Consider the following 21,593-nt stretch of genomic DNA (forward strand, 5'->3'; position numbering starts at 1 on the left):
TTTTTTTCACAGAAAGGGATGTAAGTAAGTTGTATGTTAAACATCTCAAAAACCCTATTTTTTATGCCATCCCTAAAGTACACAAGAATCTAAATGACCCCCCCCCCGGTAGACCAATTGTGGCAGATGTGGGGTCATTCATGCAAAATATATTAGGATTTTTTTGGGATTTCCATTTAAAGAACTTTCTATCTAAAATTCCTTCCCATAGTAAGTGTACTGCCGATATTTGTCAAGAAGTGAAGACAGTTCAGTGGTGTAAAGATTTTTACTGGGCTACAGTAGATATTAAAGCTTTATACACCAATATTAAAAGAAGGTGGGGAATAGAAGCAGTTCTTTGGATGTTAGGGAGAGGGACCACGTACAGCCTTTCTGGTGGAACTATTGGAATTTTAACACATAATTATTTTTGTTTTGGGGGTGACTATTTTTTGCAAAAAGAAGGCACAGCAATGAGGGCTTCTTTTGCCCCCAGCTATGCTATTATTTTGATGGTCTTTTTTGAGAATAGATTTTTTTATTCTACAGAACTTTTGCAAAGAATGTTATTTTGCTTAAGCATTACATTGATGATTTCATGTTTATATGTAGGGGGAATTTGGATGAGTTTTCTGTATTTATTGATCAGTGAAACCAGAATGAACTGGGGTTGCAGTTTACTTTTACTGTGGATAGAATGAATATACAATTTCTGGATGTGGAATTTTATGTTAAGGAAGATTTGAAGGTAGAACATAAACCCCACGTGAAGCCTACTGCAGTTAATAATTTTTTACAGACCAGTAGCATGCACCCATCACATCTTATGGAAGCATTGCCTATGGATGAATTTAAAAGGATTTATGAGAATACTTCTTATATGAATTTGGTAAAAGAAAAGTTCATGAAGGTGGAACGGAAATTGTTGCAAAGAGGCTATTCTAGTATTCGTTTGAAAAAAGCTAAGGATAGTGTGTTAAAGGTGGGGGGCAACAGCTGTGGTAGGAGACATAGTTATGATGGTTTTAAAAGGCATCATTCAGATCAGGAAACTGATAGGCAGGATAAAGTATTGTTTTTTTGTTACCAGATTTTTCCCATTTTCTGATATTTTGAGGAGGTCAGTGAAAGATTTGTGGCCAGTGGTATGTGAAGATGAGCAACTAAAGCATTTGTTCCCTTCACATGTTACATTTTCTTATAGGTTCATAGGTAGGTACTAGGTATCGGCCCAAGGGCCTACGTAAGCCTAGCAAGCAAGGTTCCATAACTTGCGCCACCCAAGAAAGTTATTTTCCTGTGCCACTGTCCAGCAGAGACACAGAAGTTATCCCTGGGGTGTATTTCCTATTTCCGATCCACTCATCAAGATTTTTCTTGACGAGTGCTAATGAAGAACTTTGCTTGACATAGATGGGTAGCTTGTTCCAGAGTATAGGAAGTCTTTGGGACAGGAATCTATCCCTCCAGTGTGTCCTGTTTATTGTAGTGACAAGGTTTAGGTCCCTAGAGCATGTAGCTCGGAGGGATTGGGATTTCTTTAGGTGTAGCATGTCCAACAGCTCTGGGTTTGACATAGCTTTATATGTTACGCAGAGATCACCTCGGAGTAGGCGATATGCTACGGAGTAAAGCTGGAGTTTTTTGAGGCGGTCAGTGTAGGGCATTTGTTTGAGGCCAGTAATCCTCTTTGTGAGGTACTTCTGTGGCCTTTCCAGCTGCTGCAGATGTCTTGTGAGGTACATTCCAAAAGGGGTGTTGTACTCTATAATGGGTCTAATGAGTAATGAGTAGAGGGGAACAATTACCTCGTTTTTCCTGGATGAGAACCCTTTTATGATGAGGTGTGCCACGGAGAAGGACTTCCTGACAACTGTGGCGATGTGACTATCAAAGGAGAGACTACCGTCCACCTGGGTCCCAAGGTCTCTTATCACGCATTCGGTGTTAAGTAGATTTCTGCTATTATTTAAATTTAAGGGAGTTGTTAGGTTTCAAGAAGGTTTCTTTCCAGGGGGCTAATATGGGTTCCTTCCCTTGTGGAAGATGTAAAGTATGTTCTAGGATTAAGAACATTTCAAGTAGAAAAATTAATGATAAATTGTTTTGCTCTGTGGGAAGGTTTTCATGTGTTTCTTGTAGGGTGGTTTATATTGTAGGGTGTGGGTGTACTCATTTGAGGTGGTATGTCGGACAGACAAAACGTATGGTAAAAGTTGGAATTCTTGAACAGCTGGGACATATTAGAAATAGGAATTTGGATAGCCCAGTAGCCAAACACTTTATTAATGCGCATGGAGGTTCTGATGTTAGTTTCTGCTTTAGTGTGTTGGCTATACCTTTTCTTGCTAGGGGTGGGGATTTTGTAGCTAGTTTGTTAAAAATGGAAAGCAGGTTCATTCTAAATTGTAATACTTTGAAACTTAAAGGTATGAATCTAGATGTGAAGATGTGAATTTAAATGTGCAAGTTATATTTATATATGATGTTTTCTAACCATTTGTATATGGAAAAATATTTTACCCCCTTTTAAGGGTGTTTGTTTAAGCAGGTTCTTGTAGTAGATTACTGGGTGATGAGATGATTGTTTCATTGGAGCAGTTTGACATAAAATGCGAATGGCTGGTGGCTTATGTTATTCCTTGAAGGCTGTTTGCCGAGGTACCAGAAGCACTATTAAAAGTTGGAGTATGTTTCCAGTGGCTGCCTCCTGAGTGTATTTTTTGGATATTCCATGTTGCTATGTGTTTGGATTAGTCTAATACCAACACCACTTTCAAGTTTACTGTCACTTCCAAATAGTACCTGACCAGTAACACTGTTGTTCCCGACTGCTGCATCATTCACAAATAATATACCTCCTCACCTAAAGCACACATCACATGAGTGTAGGTTTTATGCCGTAGGATATTTAAAGACACAAAATAAGATCTTTTATACATTATAACAATTAATAGTTGAAGTAAAGTATTTTAAATTCGTCATGTAGTTCCTTTCTTGCTAGAACTCCTAAATTAATGATGTGCATTGTTATAAATGTATTATTACATTGATAGCATCATTCAGCATGATTGCAATTATTCTTAAAAGTCTAAGCACATCAAGCCTCTCAGTTTAACAGCTTTTAGACTTCAGTTACTCCGTATAATGCTATCATTTGCATCTGACATCCTCTCAATGTATATCTAAGAAACAATTATCAGCACACTTTACCCACGTAATAACACTAGTTTCTGTTCTCTTCACTCACCTACATCCTGTTACAAAAGATAAATGCCTAATACAGAATTCACATGCTAACAGCCGAATATTACCGTCTCCTGTCACACAGATAACCTTTGCCCTGTACTTATACTGCCATTATTACTCATTGATGATCATTCCATGGAACCTCTTAAATTACTGTTATTCAGCCTTCCTTGTATCAACATGCTACACTTCACAACCTGCTGATCATTAGCATTGTCAGCTTTAATGTTTGCAGTTTTTCATCTTTTATTCAAGGCTCTGACAGGCATGGAAAGCCCTGAACTGTGAGCAACAAGCTTTACATCAAAAAAGGAAGAGGAAAGCTGTTATTTTGTTATTTCAGTTCAGCTTAAATATTTTTAATCACACTTTTAGTGACCTGTGTGGTGATACTGTTTTTTTTTTTAACTTTTCTGCCTTTTTCCTTGCCTTAGCCAAGAAAGTTATCTGTTTGAGTTTTTAGATTGCTCTGAGATCTTAGTCTTGTAACTTCATTTGCAGTTGTGGAAAAAAAAAACTGTGAATTACTGCAAGATATTAGTCCCATTTATGCATTATACATCACTTCTATCTCTGCAAGTAGCATTACTTGTAAAAGCTAGCTGTTTGTATTTTTAACTCAATCTTCGATGTTAGTGCTTTAAGCAGCGGAGGCGCAGCGGTTAGCATTGTCACCTCACAGCAAGAAGTTCTCCCGTTCGATTTTCAGCTGGAGCGCCTTCTGTGTAGAGTTTGCATATCCTCCCCGCATGCAGGTATGTGTGAGTGTGAATGAGCGTGCCTTCGTTAAAGGTTAGGCATCGGGCTGGCAACTTGGCACCGTAAAATCCACTGACAATCATGAGTGGACTGGAGTTCTGCTGTGGCAACCCCTAACCGGGAAAAGCCGAAAGACTTGGGTGTTAGTGCTTTAATTTCATTTGCAGTCGTGGCACGACTGTGAACTTCTGCCAGATTTGAGTCTCATTTAGGCATTTATGATTACTACAAATTTTCCATAAAAAGTGTTACTGGGAAATTTCTACAGAGTCTGACACCTTGGGCTATAGTGTGATTGCAGTACTGGCAGTATTGTAAATTCTGCTGCAGGATTTGTGCTTCATTGCTTTTACAGCTGTTTATATTCCTATTTTGCTGCTAGAGTCTTATATTCTGCATATCATTTACCAGCTTAAAGTTGCATTCCAGTACTTTTCTGTTTTTGCTACTGTTTCCCCACTTTTCTATGCATCTGCCTTAACTCTGTCCCTGTCCTTACTGTAAAAGCTAAAGTTTCTGAAATTCTGATCTACCTGGGGTCATTGCCTGTAGCTCAGAGTCATAGGACTAAGAGATCTGTGACTGGCTACAGGTTCTGAAGTAACAGACCTCCAATATTGGCTTTATTTCACTGGATCCCTCCCTGGCTAGTCTTGCAGCTTGATTTTTTTCCACAACCCTCGCTCCCAGCTTGAGATTTTCCACATCCAAATTACCAGAGGCAAATTCCCATACTGTATTCTTGCTAGCTATTGGTCCCCCTCTCTGACCCAAGAAACCTATAACTCATACTTAAATTTACTGGCAATACTCATCATTCAACCTAACTACACTGCTATAACATGAGAATCATACAAGACCCCAAACCTGCAGGCCCAGAGATTCCTGGACTATGTAAATACTAACACCCTGGACCAGATAGTTCACATGCCCACTAGGGAAGCAAATGTTCTTGAATAGGTCCTCATTATCATGAGAGAACACTGCACCCCCTCTAATTGTAATGTCCTCTCTGGTAAGGTCAGACCATAAAGCTGCCTCCTTTGAAATAAAAATAAAACTGTGACCCCAACTAACTCTGTATCATTTATAAACTATTCTGAGACAAACTCCCTATTATTAAGTAACAACCTGACAATATTTCAAGCCTCCCCAAACCAACCTGACAATATTTCAAGCCTCCCCAAACCCTGAGAGCACAGTTACCTATGCAGAATTGTTCATAGATATTCTATACAGTCATGCTAATAAATGCATAGAGACAGCTATGCCTACCAAAAATAAGTTCAGAACAAATTCAAAAATAAGCTACCATTGTAGTATCCAAACATCAATAGACTGCATAACATAAGGAAGAAATTCATAGCAAAAGTTAAAAAATATAACCCCAGCAAAGAACAAAAAACTCTGTTATCAATCTAAACAAACAACTTGGAGGGCAAATCAAGTCTACCAAAGACAGTTCTGTGGTAAAAGTAGAATCAAGGTGAAGGACAACCACAAGGCTTTCTTTAGCCATGTTCACCTATACAGAACCGAATAATATAGTAAATCTACTGGCTAATAAACTCAGCTCCAATTTTACTCCCATTTCCCCCAAGTCACCCCTCATGAAGTACCACCAAGCATAAATCCCCCAGCCATCACTAGAGAACAGATCCTAAACTCACTCTTCAAGGGCAAGAGCACTGCATCAATGGGCCCCAATAATATCCCAGCATGCCTCCTAAATGGCAAGGAACATGAACTATCAGGACCTCTGGAATCACTATTTAACCATAGCTTTCAACCAGGCTTCTTGCCACACAAATGGAGAACTGCAACAGTCATCCCTCTGCATAAAGGTGGGTCTTCTATGGACCCCAGTAACTACAGACCCATTAGTCTGACTAGTCTTATAGGTAAAGCCATGGAAGAAATTATATGGAAATGATTAACAATGACATTGGAAACCTCCAAACACTGGATCCAACCCATTTTGGTTTTGTGAAGGGAATATCATGGTTACTCAATCTAGTAGACTTCTTTGACAAGGTCACCATGGCAATGGACAAGGGTAAAGCGGTGCATACTGCCTATCTTGACTGGTCAAGCCATTTGGTGCAATATCCCACTCCGGCATTGTAAACAAGCTCACAGAATTAGGTATAAACCTCTTTGTTACACTCTGGATTGCCAGCTGGCTCTAAGATAGGAGTCAGGAAGTTAGAATAGGGGAGTCCACCTACACAAAGAGGCTGATTGCTAGTAGAGACCTTCAGAGCTCAGTGTTGGATCATCTCTTTTTTCGCATCTTCTTTTTGGAAGTCAAAGACAATGTCATAGGCCTCTGGCTGGCCAAGTTTGAAGATGATTGCAAACTGGGAGCAGCCACAGAAAACACCCATGACACTAATATCTTCTAGGAAGGACTAATACAGACAAATTATTGATGCCAAATACATGGTTTAAAACTCAATGCCAAGAAATGCCTAATAGTACCCTTTGAAAAGTAATCTACCCCAGAAAACGACCTTATTGATAACACACCCCTAAGAGTAGACCCCAGTAGTCAGGGATTTTGGAACATATGTAGACAGTAACCTGGCTTTCAACCAACATGTGTCTAAAGAAGTAAGAACATCATTTTATGTTGCTCATCTTAAAAGCAAGGGTGTGGCATCTAAGTCCAAGAAACTCATCATTCCTCTGTACTCGGCCCTCATCAGACCCATCATTGAGTACAGCGCCCCCTTCAGTATGTACCTGACCAGACGCATGCAGCACCTGGAACTTCCACAGAGGTTCCGCATGAAAGGAATACAGGGCATTCACAAAATGTTCTATGAGGATTGTCTCAAAGCCCTATTCCTATACTGTTCCTCTAACAGACTGTTGAGGGGTGATCTATGTCTGGCAAACAAGGCATCCCAGGATCCCACTCTGATGAACATCTTACATATACACAAAGCAAATAGCATCAGAACTACCTGATCCAGGCACTTAAACCTTGCTTGCAATTTAAATAGGACATGCTGAAGGGATAGGTATGTGCCACAGAAAATCCCCCTTCTCTGGAATACGCTTCTCATCCAGGTGAAGCAGAGGTCTTCCCTGACCTTATTCAAAAATAACCTGTAGAAATCAGAAATTCACCCATGGTCTGTCACCTATGTCTCTAATGTATAGAGGCTACCTCTAGTGCACCAAACCTGTTGGTTACATTTGGGTGCATGGCTATGCTTAAAAAGGTCATTGTGGTGCTTAGTCCATAATATACCTATGAACCTATCTCATACTTTTAAATGATACATGATCCTAATAACTTTCTTCAGGCAGAACTGCTACACCACTAGACTTGGAATTAAATCCCTTCTACCACTTCCTCTAACCATGATATAACTATCAGTGCCCTACACTTCCACAGTCTTAAAGGCACATCTATGTTTCCGCAGTATTTCTTCACACATTCTCATAGGTTATTCTTGACAATCATATTCATAATATCAAACCCAAATTTAAACTACATGATTGTGACACTGTTATGCATGGTGTCTTATTAGCTCCAATGTTTATTTCTACTATTATTCTTTGCTTTTTGCAACATTTTTGCAACAATAAAGTTAAGATTTTAGTTGTTTATATAGGTGTGTGTGTGTGTGTGTGTGTGTGTGTGTGTGTGTGTGTGTGTGTGTGTGTGTGTGTGTATATATATATATATATATATATATATATATATATATATATATGTATTAGTTCCAAGATCATTCTTCCTTAGAGAAGGCGGAATAGTCCAAGGTACCTCAACCGAAGACTTAGGGATTATTCAATTACATCCATATTGGTAATTCTGTTATTCTGAAGATTATAAGTATGACCCTCAGATTATCAACAGTCACTCATTGTATTCTGTAGTAAATTTTACTAAAGATATAGGCATTTAAATCCATCCATCCATCCATCCTCAACCCCTTTTCCCCATTTGTACACATGGAGCAAGGTGTCATTCAACAGTGAGAATCATCTCAAGTCAAGGTTTTATGCCACCAGATGGCTAGCCCTGCCATGGTAATTCATTTGTACCAGTCACTCACACATACATTCAAATCTATGGGCACTTTAGAGTATCCAAAACACCTACTGCATGTCTTCGGAATGTGGGAAGAAACCAGAACACCCGGACGAATCCCACGTGACCACAGGGAGGACATGCAGACTCCACACAGAAGGCACCCCAGCCAAGAATCAAACTGGAGAACCTCTTGCTATGAGGTGACAACACTAACTGCTGCACCACTGTACCACCTATTTTGCCTATTACATTGCGCTGCATTATGTTTAACTGGCTTCGGTTGGCCCTGATTTGCACTATTTTTTTGCACTATTTATTTGCACTATTTATTTCAGCTTCATACTATTTTTTTCTGTTATTCTGTTTTTGTCATTCCCTCCAACATTTTTGTTGTGTGCCTGTTCTGTGTTTTAGCTAAATTATTATACAATAAATGCTTGTTACTATTCCAAAACAAGCACGCTGATTGGATAGCTCAACCAGCGTATCCACTGTAAATTGAATATATACCAATAGAAAAAAGTCCAGCCGCTGAAGTACCATTGAGCAGACCAACTTTCTATTGGCATATGCTGAGGAACAGAGAAAAATATAAGAAAAATCAGGTACATTCTCCAAGACTAAACAAACAGAAACCTACCTGATTTTCTTGATATGTTTGCACCTGTCCCTCATTAATCTTAATTTAATAGTTAAAGAAAAAGCAGCAACAGAGATTCTGTTTTCTTCATCCCATCTCCTGCAATGATATACTGTGCAAGCGTGGGAATGTAAGTCCCATACACATGATAAGTACATCAGCAGGGGGAAGACCATGTGGACGAAGGCTGAAGTGCCCTTATGCAAAACCATTATGTAAGAAAGGTAAGCAATTTCTTTCTTAAATAATGTAATTGTATAATAGCAACAATCCCCTCCTGTTTGAGGGTGTATCAGGATTTACCCACGTCTGGCTTTATTTAATCACTTGGGCTTCACCCTTGTGATCAAACCACACCAGCCATGGGTAAATTCTGATATACCCAAGCACACACTTGGATTATTGTTTAAGTACAGTGCGCTGTACTATGTATTTTTAAGCCTCATTAGGAAGAGAAGTAGTACATTGTACTCTATGTTTTAAGCCTGCATTATATGTAACTTTTGCAATCTATACTGTGCTGTTTAGACTCGGTTAAATTGTGGCATCCATGTCCGTAATTTAATCCTTCCATCCTATACTGTGTGTTTTAAGCCTAATTTTTTAAAACACCTCTATTAAGTTATTATTTAAGACATAGTAACACATACATTAATCAAAAGAAAACAAACCATATTAACATTTCCCCATTTACATACATTACATATGTTTTCTTTTTGATAACAACTATATTTCAGTGCAACATTGTTAAATCACTCAGTTCTTGCTTTTCCTTAACCTCTCTTCTTCTCCTGAACATAATTCTGCATGTATTGTTTACACAAATTTTATTTTATTCTATGTGATTTTCTCCTTTTCTTGGATTCATAGGTTTATAAGTGAATAGTAGGCTAAGTGCCTTGAAGGGCCATTTTAAGCCTAGCCAATAGCCTGAGGTCAGAATCAGTCTTTGTACTTTGTGCCTATGAGGTAAAGACTTTAACTAGTATGCCAAACCCTCCTCTTCCTTATTGTTTAGAGATACCCTTTCCGGTTCTTTTACCTCTTTTACAATATTCATTACTTCAGATAAAGTGGGATTAGATTATCAGTTCCATTTTCTAGTAATTGCTTTTTTGGCAGCCAATAGAATTAAAGTTTATAAGACCTTACTATGTCTAGGCAGGTCTGATCCTATGTCCCAGTCAAAATAATTATTTCCTTAGTTATAGCCATTTGCTCCACAATATTTTTGGCAGAGTACTCTATGTGGAATTTTTAAAATCTGCCATCTCATTGCATTCCCGAAAAAAAAAAAAATTCTTTCACATCACACCTCCAACATTTGCTGTCTACCAGAGAAATTTTTATTTGAAGTCTGCTTGGGGTATAAAAATACCTATGCTAACTCTTCCAAGCAAAAGTTCTAAACATTATGGACTTTGTTGCATACTTGGGAGCCATACATATGTCTTCCTAAACTGCTTTTCCAGTCTCGCATCCCAATCTTTTCTAACATTGTCTGATTTTTTTTATAGTTACCATGCAATATTTTACATGTGCTACCAATTATCCTTTTTAACAGCCTCTTCATTTATAGATTCAACTAAAAACTCTACTTGAGCAGGTCTTTCACTTAGGGCTCCCCTATCCCTTTCTCTTTGCCAATACTCTGACATCAGTCCCTGGTAGGGAAGGCAGTCTCTTTTTTGCAACCCACACTTCTTCTTGGCCTCGTCCCACTCTGTTACCTTTCCCTTTCTAGCTATTTGCTCCCAATAACCTTGACTCCTTTGCCAGTTTTCTGCAGTAAATTCCAGACCCTTCTTGCCTTTTTTCTGTAACACTACTTGCAATTATCCCTACTGGCAAAATCTCCTTTCTCTATTCCCTGTTTTGCTTACTTAGAATCCTTTCTGCAACTTTGTGAATATAATATTGTCCTTAAGGATCTGCATCCAAAATTCCACTTTCTCCTTATTTTTTCAACCCCCCCCCCACTTCACCATCATTTCTTTTCACTTTGAATTCTCACCATCTGCTTGTGTATGTATATGAGCCTTAAATGTGTGGCTGTAAAACATACCTTCAAATCAAGTAATAGTAAACCACCTTGTTCTACTGGGAGGATCAGCTTGTCCCACTTAACACTTACCCTCTTCTACTCCCAGATAAATTCATTCAACTCCTTATTAATTATTGCCCACAACTTCTCCACTGATTGATAAAAATATGCCTGACCTGTATATAAAACTAAAGGGACTACAATCATTTCACTGCTTGTATCTTACTATGCATATCCATCTCGGAAATAACTAGTTTGAGGAATTGTCTATCTAGCAGGTCTTACTAAAGTGTAAATAAGGAAAAAAGAAAAAAGCACAAGTACTGTTTATATCATGGTTTTTATGAATAAATCTCATATATATTTTTTGTAATAAATTTATTCATGCAATAGAGGGAAAGATGCCAGGTAGGTGTTGTGAAAAAGTATTAATGGGAGCCTAATTGTATAATTAGGGGATGGTGCATCAATAATTCAATTAAAATGTTCTTTAAAAATGGGTGGTGTTTGCTATGTAAACTGTATTCCAGGAGAAGGCGAAGGCCGAGGTACCAGAATTAAAATTTCAAACGCACAGCATTTGGTGTTCTTCATTTTGTATATCTAATACTTGGAGTTGTGAAGGAGTGGAAGAGTTGTTTTTTATGCATATCCATCAACAAGAGCTTCCAGTTTCTCAGTTGTTAGTATTATCTTTTGTTTAGTCTCTTCGCCCATGTCTTTAGTACCAAAACAGAAGCCTTTTTAATCCATGCTCCTAAGTACTTCATCTTGTTGTGTATCCATAAACATGGGTATTGCTGACCAATTTGGGTGGGGGTACATAGTTTATGGCTATAGCTTTTTTATTTTCACTAATTTTATATCCTGAAAAGACAAGAAACCATCTCAAAATGTTCTACAACAACAAGATGTCCAATTCTGGATTTAACAAGTACAAAATAATATCTGAAAATAAAGCCATCTTTTCTTGATTAACATATCGATTATATCATTGGATTTCTGATTCCCTTATTTTCTGTGCCAATGTAAAATAAATAACAAAAAAGAAAGAGAACTCCCCTGCCTGGTTCATCTGTTCAAACACAGCTGGAGAGAAACCCTCCCACTTTAATTCTTGCCTCTGATCCTTATTATATCCTCCTAATTAACCTTATTACTGTATCAAGGAATGCAAATGCTTCCGTAGACGTACTCATAAAATCCCAGTGTACTCTGTCAAAAGCTTTCTCTGCATCGAGACCCACCAACAACAGCAGTAGTTTCTTTCATTCTGCTTTCCTGTGGATCATCATTGTTCTATTAATATTGTCAAATGTTTTCGTCTCTCCTCCATAAAACCACATTGATCCATGAAAATATACTTGCCTTTCCTTTAACTAGGATAGACATAAGCACTTTATAATCATGGTTTAAAATTATTGGTCTTTACCCTCTCTGGGTAATACAGCACCACAGCTTTCTCTCATAGTTCATAGTTCATAGTTTATACCTGGCTAATGACCAACAGGGACTTTATAAGTCTTGCAATCCAACCCAATTGTGTCTCTATGTATCACTGGTGATTATTAGGAGGGGCTATGTTAGTTAGGAAGTTTCTAAAGGCTATGTGGGGGTATATTAGTTTGGGAATTATCAGAGACATGGAGGCCAAACTGGGGTGAATTTCCGATTTTCTATCCACTGGTCAAGGTTACTCTTAAATAGGGTTATGGATGGTCTGTGGTTCACATGGGTGGGAAGCCTGTTCCAGAGCAGGGGGATTCTCTGAGACATATATCTGTCTTACGTCTTGCAAACATGTCTTATTTATGTCACAAGTAATATTTAAATCCTTGGATCTAGTGGTTCTGATGCTGTTTATTTTGCAGATGTGCAAAAGGTCCAGCAGAGCTGGATCCGAGAATACCTTGTATACTAAACATAGATTGCCTCTTGATAACCTGTAGGAGACAGAATATAGAGATAAGGCTTTAAGCTGATCCATATAGTGCTATGTGTTTATATCCTGGACTTTCCTGGTAATGAACGCTTGTGGGTGTCCCATCTATTGCATATGTCTGGTCAGTTAGATGCTGAAGGGGACATTTTACTCAATGATGGGGATGATAAGGGCCGAATAAAGTGGCACTATGACTTTCTTGGCATGCCCTTACTTATAATTTTGGCAGTATAGAATAGTTTTTTAACTACCTTGGCCACATGTTGGTAAAAGGCCAGATTACTGTCTATATATGTTCCCAACTCCCTGATGCTGGTGCTTCCCTCCTTTTAAAATGTTATTAAACAAAATCTTCCAGATTTTTGTCACTTATTTTCTTCCTTCCTTACAAACTTTCACAAGAATACCATCTGTTCCTAGAGACCTCCCTGCAGTTTAATTTTGCATCGCTGTTTTTATCTCATCTCCTCTTGTGTTAACTATTAGTTGATGAGCTTCTTCTTCCTTAAACTTTGGCATAATTAAGTCCTCCATATATATGCTCATTTGTGCTATTTCGTAGTTTTCACATTCTTCACCTTTATATAAAGTTTCAAAAATGACCAAAATATCCATAGTACCTCTATAGGATCTCTGGTTATTTTTCCTTGTCACAGAGTCCCTAAGTGTGGCAACAGTCCTTTATAGTTTCTGTTGCCTAAATCATTCTGCTAAACATTTTTGTACTCTGGAGATGTTATCAAAGAATAATTGCTCAACAACAATCCTTATAAGCTCATACATTTTATCCAAATAGTCCCTTATTTTATCTTAGCACCCTGCAGTTGCTGGGTCTATATCAGCTTATCGAAAGCTGATAACATTGAACGCTAGTTGATCAACCACAAAAGGTCGAACAACCAAAATAGTGAAGACATGGAACAGCAATTTTTTTTTTCCACGGGAAAAAAATCGCTGTTCTGCAAATAAATAAATAAGTAAATAAATAAAACACAACATAAATTAGGTGGCTTAACCCCCCCACAACCCCCTACTTAAATATACCAACTCCGAGATCACACCACAGTGGAGGAAATGGCAAACTTTCAACAACAGCCCAACGATTTTTTCCCCTGGGAAAAAAAATTGCTGTTCCATGTCTTCACTATTTTGGTTGTTCGAAATTTAGAGGTCGATCAACTAGCGTTAAATGTTTTCAGCTTTCGATAAGCTGATATAGACCCGCAGTTGTCCCTCTTCTTGCTCTGGGAAATGCCCCTAATTTTGTATTACATTAGCCTTTGTCAGCCCTTCTATTACGTCTTAACCAAATCTCTTTCTTTTTTATTTCAGTCCTACTTTTAAACTCTATTTCATTGTATCCCACTCATTAGCTATCCCTTCTGAAGAAATTTCTATCTTCCCTAATAACTATTGAATAATTTCCACTACCCAGTCCTTAAATTCTTCTCTTTTTAACAAGTAGATAGAAAAGCACAGGTGTCTCACCTTTACTTACTTGCCCTGCGTTTTTATTTTAATCAAGATTGGCATGCCACAGGTCTCTTTCTCAACCCTCTACTCTTTAAAATATCCACTAACAATATACATACAAGCTTCCCCTCATACAATATGCTGACGATTCTCTCCTAATATGCACTTTAGATAACCTCATGCATCTTCGGAGATTGGCTCAAGAAGCTGTAACTCCGGTGAAAGTTGTTTACTGGATAATCGCCTTATACTAAAGTCCCTCTCAAAAAAAAAAAAAAAACCTTTTTTTTTTTCTTTTTTCCAAATCCCATTTCTATAAGAACAACTTTAAAATGTATTCTTTAAATAATTCCATGAATGATGTTACCTCACATACAAAACTACTTGGCATGACAATCAATGACAATCTGAATTTGATTTGTATATCTACAACAGCATCCAGAAAACCCATCAAAAACTAAGTATCCTTCATAGATTAAAGAAAAGAAATTCCTTACAGACTCTGCCAAGATAACTCTAGCTACCACTTACCTCTTACCCTCTCTGCTATATGGAGACCCTATCATGACCAACCTATAAGCTTCACTTATTTCTAAACTTGAAAAATGCTTCAGCAAAGTTGCCAGGTTTGCTTGCAAAAACACCTTACCAGACCCACCACCGTTTAGCACTAAAAGCATTTAACGGGTTCAAACTTCCTCATCGCCTATCTTATCTCATTACATCTGCGTGATGCTTCCAGGTGCATCTTCAGTTAACTCCTACTGACGTCTCTAGGTGTTAAATATTGCTTGTTCATATCTGCATCAATAATTTTAAAACTATGCTATTCTACAAGGTTTTAAAAGATTTTATCTTAAAGCTTACACAATGGAAAACAAATGCATTCATATTTGACCTCTGTCTAGTGCAAGTAAATACATATTAACTGATGTTTTTATGAGATTAATTTATCTAGACATAATTTTCAAATTTTTCCAAATATCTCAACAACCAAGAAACACAGACAGAACTCCTTAGCCTCATATAAAATCTCTCAGCTAGATGAATAAAATGCCACTGACAGAGTGGTTGCTGAGATATTGTAAGTTGTTTACAAAATATTACAATGTAATAGTTACTGTGTTTACTGTGACTTACAAAATTCGGTTTAGGACCTAGAACCTAAAGAATACTACCACTATAAAAATAGTTTGTGCTGAAGAGTTTGCCATTTATACTTCTTTCATAACTCCTGTGGTTCCAGAGATTTGAACATTTGTTTGAAATGTGAGGATATAATTTGATTCTGTCAAAAGGCTTAGGCTCCACCCATTGGAAGTTACAGTGCAAACTTTCTGAGCTCCATTTGAGCAAACAAGTTAAATCCACTTCATCCTAACCCACAAAATCATCTAGACCCCATTTGCTTGCCCCGCAATTAGCCACATATTCCAATTCTATCTACCAAACCACCCCCTTTAGTCAAATGATAAACAATTGCTTACCATCTACAAACCACAAAGAGCTGCTGGGGTCAGTCTCTATTTCAATAATGTTGCTAGAATGGAATAAAATTTCTATATCAATCAGATTTATCTTACACCTTCATTTTCTCAAAGCTTTACTAAAAGACTTCCTTTCTGCTTCCTGGCTGTGCCCCTACTCCTCACATGGGACATAGCTTCTCCCAACATCCTTCATTACCTTCTTATACCTCCCTTTAAAGCTGTAAATCACGTAACCTGCTTATCCCTTTCTAATACTTCACTTTATTATAGTACTTAAACTACTGTACCTCCTTTTAGCACAACCAAATTACCATTCCATCGCTACTTCTCTATTAACACTTAAACTTGCTTATCACCTATAATACCTCACTGTAATGTGTTTCTTAAATCACTCCTACCTATCTTTTACACAACTCTTCTATCTGTAAATTCTCATTACAGTGCTTGTATATTAATGTTTATAAACATCAATACAAATATTATTATACAGGCTGTTATGCTATGTATTGACTATAACTACATTATAAAATTTGTTATTGTAAATATCGATTGCATTAAATTTGTTACCTTGGAGCTTTTCTTCCCAGGCCTCTTCTGAAAAAAAAGGCAATTATGCCCAGTGACACTTTCCCAGTAAACAAATGTCAGTAAATAAATTGTGCTCACACAGTGCATTTTTAGGCAGATTTGGTGGTGGTGTCCTTCCAAATGAAGAAATTCTAATGCAGTCAAGTGCTGGTTTTAGTATAATGACAACACTCCTTCTTTACCTGGAGCTAGTGCCTATCATTTATTCAGACTCTTTGGCAATGGCGTTGTGTTGTATCTCTATTTATCCTCAGTCCCATTATCTCATGGCAAATTCTGCAAGGCAATAACCTCAGTGTCTTGGCTATGCTATTACCAATAAACAAAATCCAATTGTTATATTATTGCTAACTGTAAAACCTGTATCCTGCTGGCCATGACACCTACATAAACAAGCTAGGATCCCTGCCTATTAAACCTAATGCAAACATCCTGAGTGACTCTAACTGCCCATACAGTTAGTGGAAAATGTATACAAGCAATGGTAAATACACACAGCAACCCCTTAAATTTACTAGTCCCATCTCTCTTGACCAAACTGTGCACTCTCCAACTCCTGGCTCCATTTTCCTTGACCTCATTCTTAATTTTCCTTGCCTGTTCCACATCCCAAGGCTCACCTTCCATGATTAAATCAAACCATCAGCCTGTCAGAGTCTCCTTAGCAACACAGCCTGTGATTCCAGTCAATTATACTGTATTCAGAGATTTCCCTAAGGTTCATAAAAACAAGAAAAAAAAAACGCAATTCATGTGCAATTGAGATACATCAAATGTTTATGCTACTTAGTCTGATTATATTTCACCTTTATGGCATATAGGTAAAACAGAAGTAAAGGTGAGGGTTAGATTTCAAGAACATTTTAAAGAAATCAAAACAAATTCAGCTTTATGTGCCATGGCAATGCATGTAAACCAGCAAAAGTCTGGTATTATTGACATGATTAAGTGTGCAGGTTGTCAACACAAAAATCACTTTTTATTTTGAAATATGACAGTCTCAGTCTTAAAGGACTGAATACAGATATCATTTGGGGACATTTGAGATTAATATATGTGTTCTTAAATATTCCTGTCTCTTTAAATGGGGTTTTAATTAAGTAATTGATGGTTCTTATTTAGTGTTGGATGTCGATTGGTATAAATGTGGTGTATGAAAGGGTTCTGTATCCCTTGGAAGATGTTCATTGCCAAGATATTTGCTTATTGAATAAAGCTCCATACACTAGACAGAGAAAAAGGGATAGGGAAATCCTAAATGAAGGACCTGCACTGGCTGAAATTTTAATTGAATCTGGAAAGGAAGTTGCTATTAAAAAGAAATTAGTAGGGTGCATAAAATATTGCACAATAACTATAGGAATCAATCAGAATAGGTTAGAAAAGAATGGGAGGAGAGTTTAGATATGCAATTCACAAAGAAACAATGGAAGGTACTTATGTCTGCCTCCCAAATATGCAACAAAGCCTAGAAGATTTACGATTCTCCCCTGTGTTTGCATATATCATTTTATACCTCAACCAGAATTCAAAGAATTTTTCCTTGGGTAGATGGTAAATGTTGGAGGTGTGATGGGGAAGAAAGGGGTAACTGGGAACATATGCTTTGAAAGTGTAATGAGTTGGCAGACTTTAAAAATTCCCTACAAAGTACTCTGTCAGAAATACTGGGCGAGTAAATGAGTGTAACCAAGGATATGATCTTTTGAGCTGGGATACAGGATCAGAATTGTCTAGATATAGTAACGCCCTGTTAAGTTTAATTCTGGTGGCTGCCAAAAAAGCAATTACTTGAAAATGGAAATCAATATCTAAAGCAACTATATTTGAAATAGTGAATATTGAAACAGAGATAAGAGAAAAGGAAGTGAGATTTTTAGAAAGGGGATGGGAGTAAATTACACAGACAAAATGGAAACTGTGGTAACAATACATACAGAAAAATAGTTTGGAGGAGGAATGAGGATTAAGAGAAGACAAGAACTGAATAATTTATGTAATGTTGCTTAGATTGTAGAATATATAAAAATATGCATGGTGTATAATATTTGTAAATGTGAACTTGTTAATATGATTTAATTACTTTGACATAAATGTAAGTTTGCCTATGTCACAAGTGATAATCCAATAAAGATGTTTAAAAAGGTTTCATAAACTATGTTAGCAAATTTTGTTATTGTTTTTATAAGATATCTGGATGTTTTTAATTTTTAAGTGTTTGGATTATTTCTGTAATGATAACCTCCTAGCACCCTTGAACGACTTATTGAAATGTAAACATCCACCTCGCTGGGAACCTACAAGAAAAGAAGCTTCTTATACTTTTGGCTTTTACTCTCACCTTAATTCCTGCATTAAAGCATCTGATGGTAACTTAAGAATAAACCTGTAGGGTAGAAACCCAGTATCAACAAACTTTACAATAAAATGATAAAAAGAAATGTCTCATACTAAGGAATAAGTTTAACTCTTCCCGTCATAAAAGTGAAATAAAGATGGCCTGCAGAGGGCTCAGTTTGCAAAGCCAAACTGGACCTAGGTGCTATCCCTTTATTTATAAACCTGTGCAATATAGAAGTACTTCCTCACAACAGTGGCCAATGTAATGATTAAAAGCTAGGTCACAGGCAATGTAAGTACCCAAATCCTTTACTACTGGGTCTACTCTTAGGGGCAATATCATCAATATGATAATTTCCAATGCTAGTTGATTTTTCAAAGGACACACTAATGCACTTTTTGGCGTATAGTTTTAGTTCATGATTCTGATACCAGTTATTTATTTAGGACACTCCCTCCTGCAGGATCACAGAGTCCTTGGGTGATTCAATGATTGCTTCCAGTTTGCAGTTGTCCAGAAACATGGTCAACCATATCTCTGTAAAACAACATAATAATACAAAATAAAGCAAATAAAGAAATTACATAATCATTCATGTTGTCATGTGTTACTAATGGTCTGATTATATTTTACCTCTGAAACACTGGTCACTATATCACCTACCCTGAAGAATTTTCCTTCTGCCTACAACTCTGCATCCCTTACGGCCTTCACGTCTTCTCTAATCCCTAAACTTCCCTTGCCATCAGTTATGTCATTTTCATGCACTGTATCTGCTAATACAAATGTATCTCATGCACTAATATTTCTGCAGACTGAGCCATCTGCAGCACATTCTTTATCTCATTTGCTGACTTCTTTCTCAACTTGGACCTTGGTGACAGACTCTATTTTTCTGATAGTTTATGGTTGCTTCTCGGTGCCAACCTGTCCTTCATTCCTTCTTCCTATTCATTCTGGTCTTGTATGTGAAAAAATCTTTCTCCCTGACAAAAAAAAAAGGCAGAAAGACAATTTGGGTATGTACAAGGGTTCAGTTAGCCTCTTTGCTGTTGCCCCACTCATGTCTTGCTATAAATTTACCCTTCTACTTAATCTGCTTTCTCTAAATTCTTTCAATTGATTTAAACTCCACTAACCTGTCTGTTACAAAATGTTGTATTTGCAGAGGAATTGCCTCTCATTTAACCTAAAGCTGCACACTATTTTGCTACTATGACATAACCTATACCTATTTCATCTTTTAGAATCAGTTTTTGTACCTCCAACTTAATACTGTATAAATTTGCATAATATCTCTTATGTCTTTCTTTTTTCTAAAGAATTCATATCCAGTGACTTTAATCCATTCTTCTAGTCTTTCTTCTTTATCCGTTCTTTGTGTTCCATCTGTAGATTGGTGATTAAGAGCAAGTGTCATTGTTGATCACTCAGGAAACACCACACTCATCTGCTATGCTAGGGGATAACCAGCAGACTGTAAGTCCTGTTTCTGTACCTGGTGCATGGCTAGATGTTCAATAATAACTCTGTCATGCAGTATGGTGGGAGGGAGTTATCACTGCACTCCTGAGGTGCCATTTCTCTGATAAGGTGTTAAATCAAGGTCCCATCTGCCTGTGTTGGTGAGTGCTTACAAGGGTGGAATCCATGATACAACAATAAAAGTTTATAGTATAATGACCGGATTTGCCCAAACTTATAAAAATTCCACCTTAGATGTCTTCTGAAAAGAGACCACAGGCCAAGTCAGGCCTATCCTGTCAAGAAAAAGTAAATAAATAAAATGAAAGCAGTACCCACAATGCAATACTAAGGATATATGTGTGTATGTGTGTGTGTATGTATGTATGTATGTATGCAATGCTAATATCCAGTCAACATTTCTGGTTTATAATCCTTGCAGTGTAACAAAGTACCTGCCTTGCACTTACCATTGCTTTCCCACAGTGAACAGAGTGATTATTTCCCTAAAAGTGAGCATCTTTTCCAGATGTCCTTCGCTACCTTCTACACCCAGTGGCATTCTTCTCACTGGGCATATACCTTTTTGGGCTTTTCTTAGGCGAATGCAGTGTGTTATCCTTCTTTAACTGCCCTCTTTCAAACAATACCAGGATTTCACCCCTTTGAATCTAAGCAGACTGTGCATTGTAAGATACTTCTCCTGTGAAAATGGGGTATCTACCTGATACGGGGTATCATCAAGGATAGCTTGTCTGGTCGTATAAGAAAGAATTATGTGTGTCCTTGGAGAGCAGGAAAATTACCTTCAGTGTACAGAGACCAGTATAGGACAAATCAAGACACAAATGTGAGGGAATTATACAGAGCTGTAGAAGGTCCTGCATCATAAAATGGAAAAGTATAAAAAGACTTGAATGAATAATAAGAATGTAATAAAAATTATAGCATCAACAAAATGCTAATGACTTTTTTTATGAACCAAGCAGAACATTAAAAAAAGATTACTTTTCAAATGAGGCAGTAAAGTAAGCTAAACTGAGCTGGAATTATAAGTTTTCCTAGAAATAAGGACAAAAAATAACTACTAGTCAGAACCAGAGTAGGGAAGACTACCACAAGAACATAGGAATGACAGTGAATCCTGTTAAGGAAAAGATAATGTGTCATGTAAGTGCCAGAGAGAACATGTAAAGTCTGAGAGCAGTTTAGGTAAACATGAGAAAAAGTGGGAACATAATAAGCATTGAAAATGAATAAACGTTTCCCCATTAATCACAGTGAAAAAAAGGTATTGAATTAGGAAAGAAATGAAACTATCCAATATATAAATCAAATGGGTCTATATTACTTTGCCAAAAGTTTTTTTCAGTGAACACCTAGTCATTGACCCATATTCAACGAAAATCACTTCCACAATTTGCTGAATTTACCAAGGGCAAAGAAGTAGTTGGCCAACTACACAACTTTGCCCTTTTCTCCACTGTAGTGCAATATTGGAGTTGGTATATATAGTTGGAAAGGTGTGGGGGTGAAGCCCCCATTTGGGTGGGTTTAATTTAGTCAGCAG

This window comes from Protopterus annectens, chromosome 11.part0 (assembly GCF_019279795.1).
Source record: "Protopterus annectens isolate FY-2018-M chromosome 11.part0, PAN1.0, whole genome shotgun sequence".
In the NCBI taxonomy this organism is placed as follows: domain Eukaryota; kingdom Metazoa; phylum Chordata; order Ceratodontiformes; family Protopteridae; genus Protopterus; species Protopterus annectens.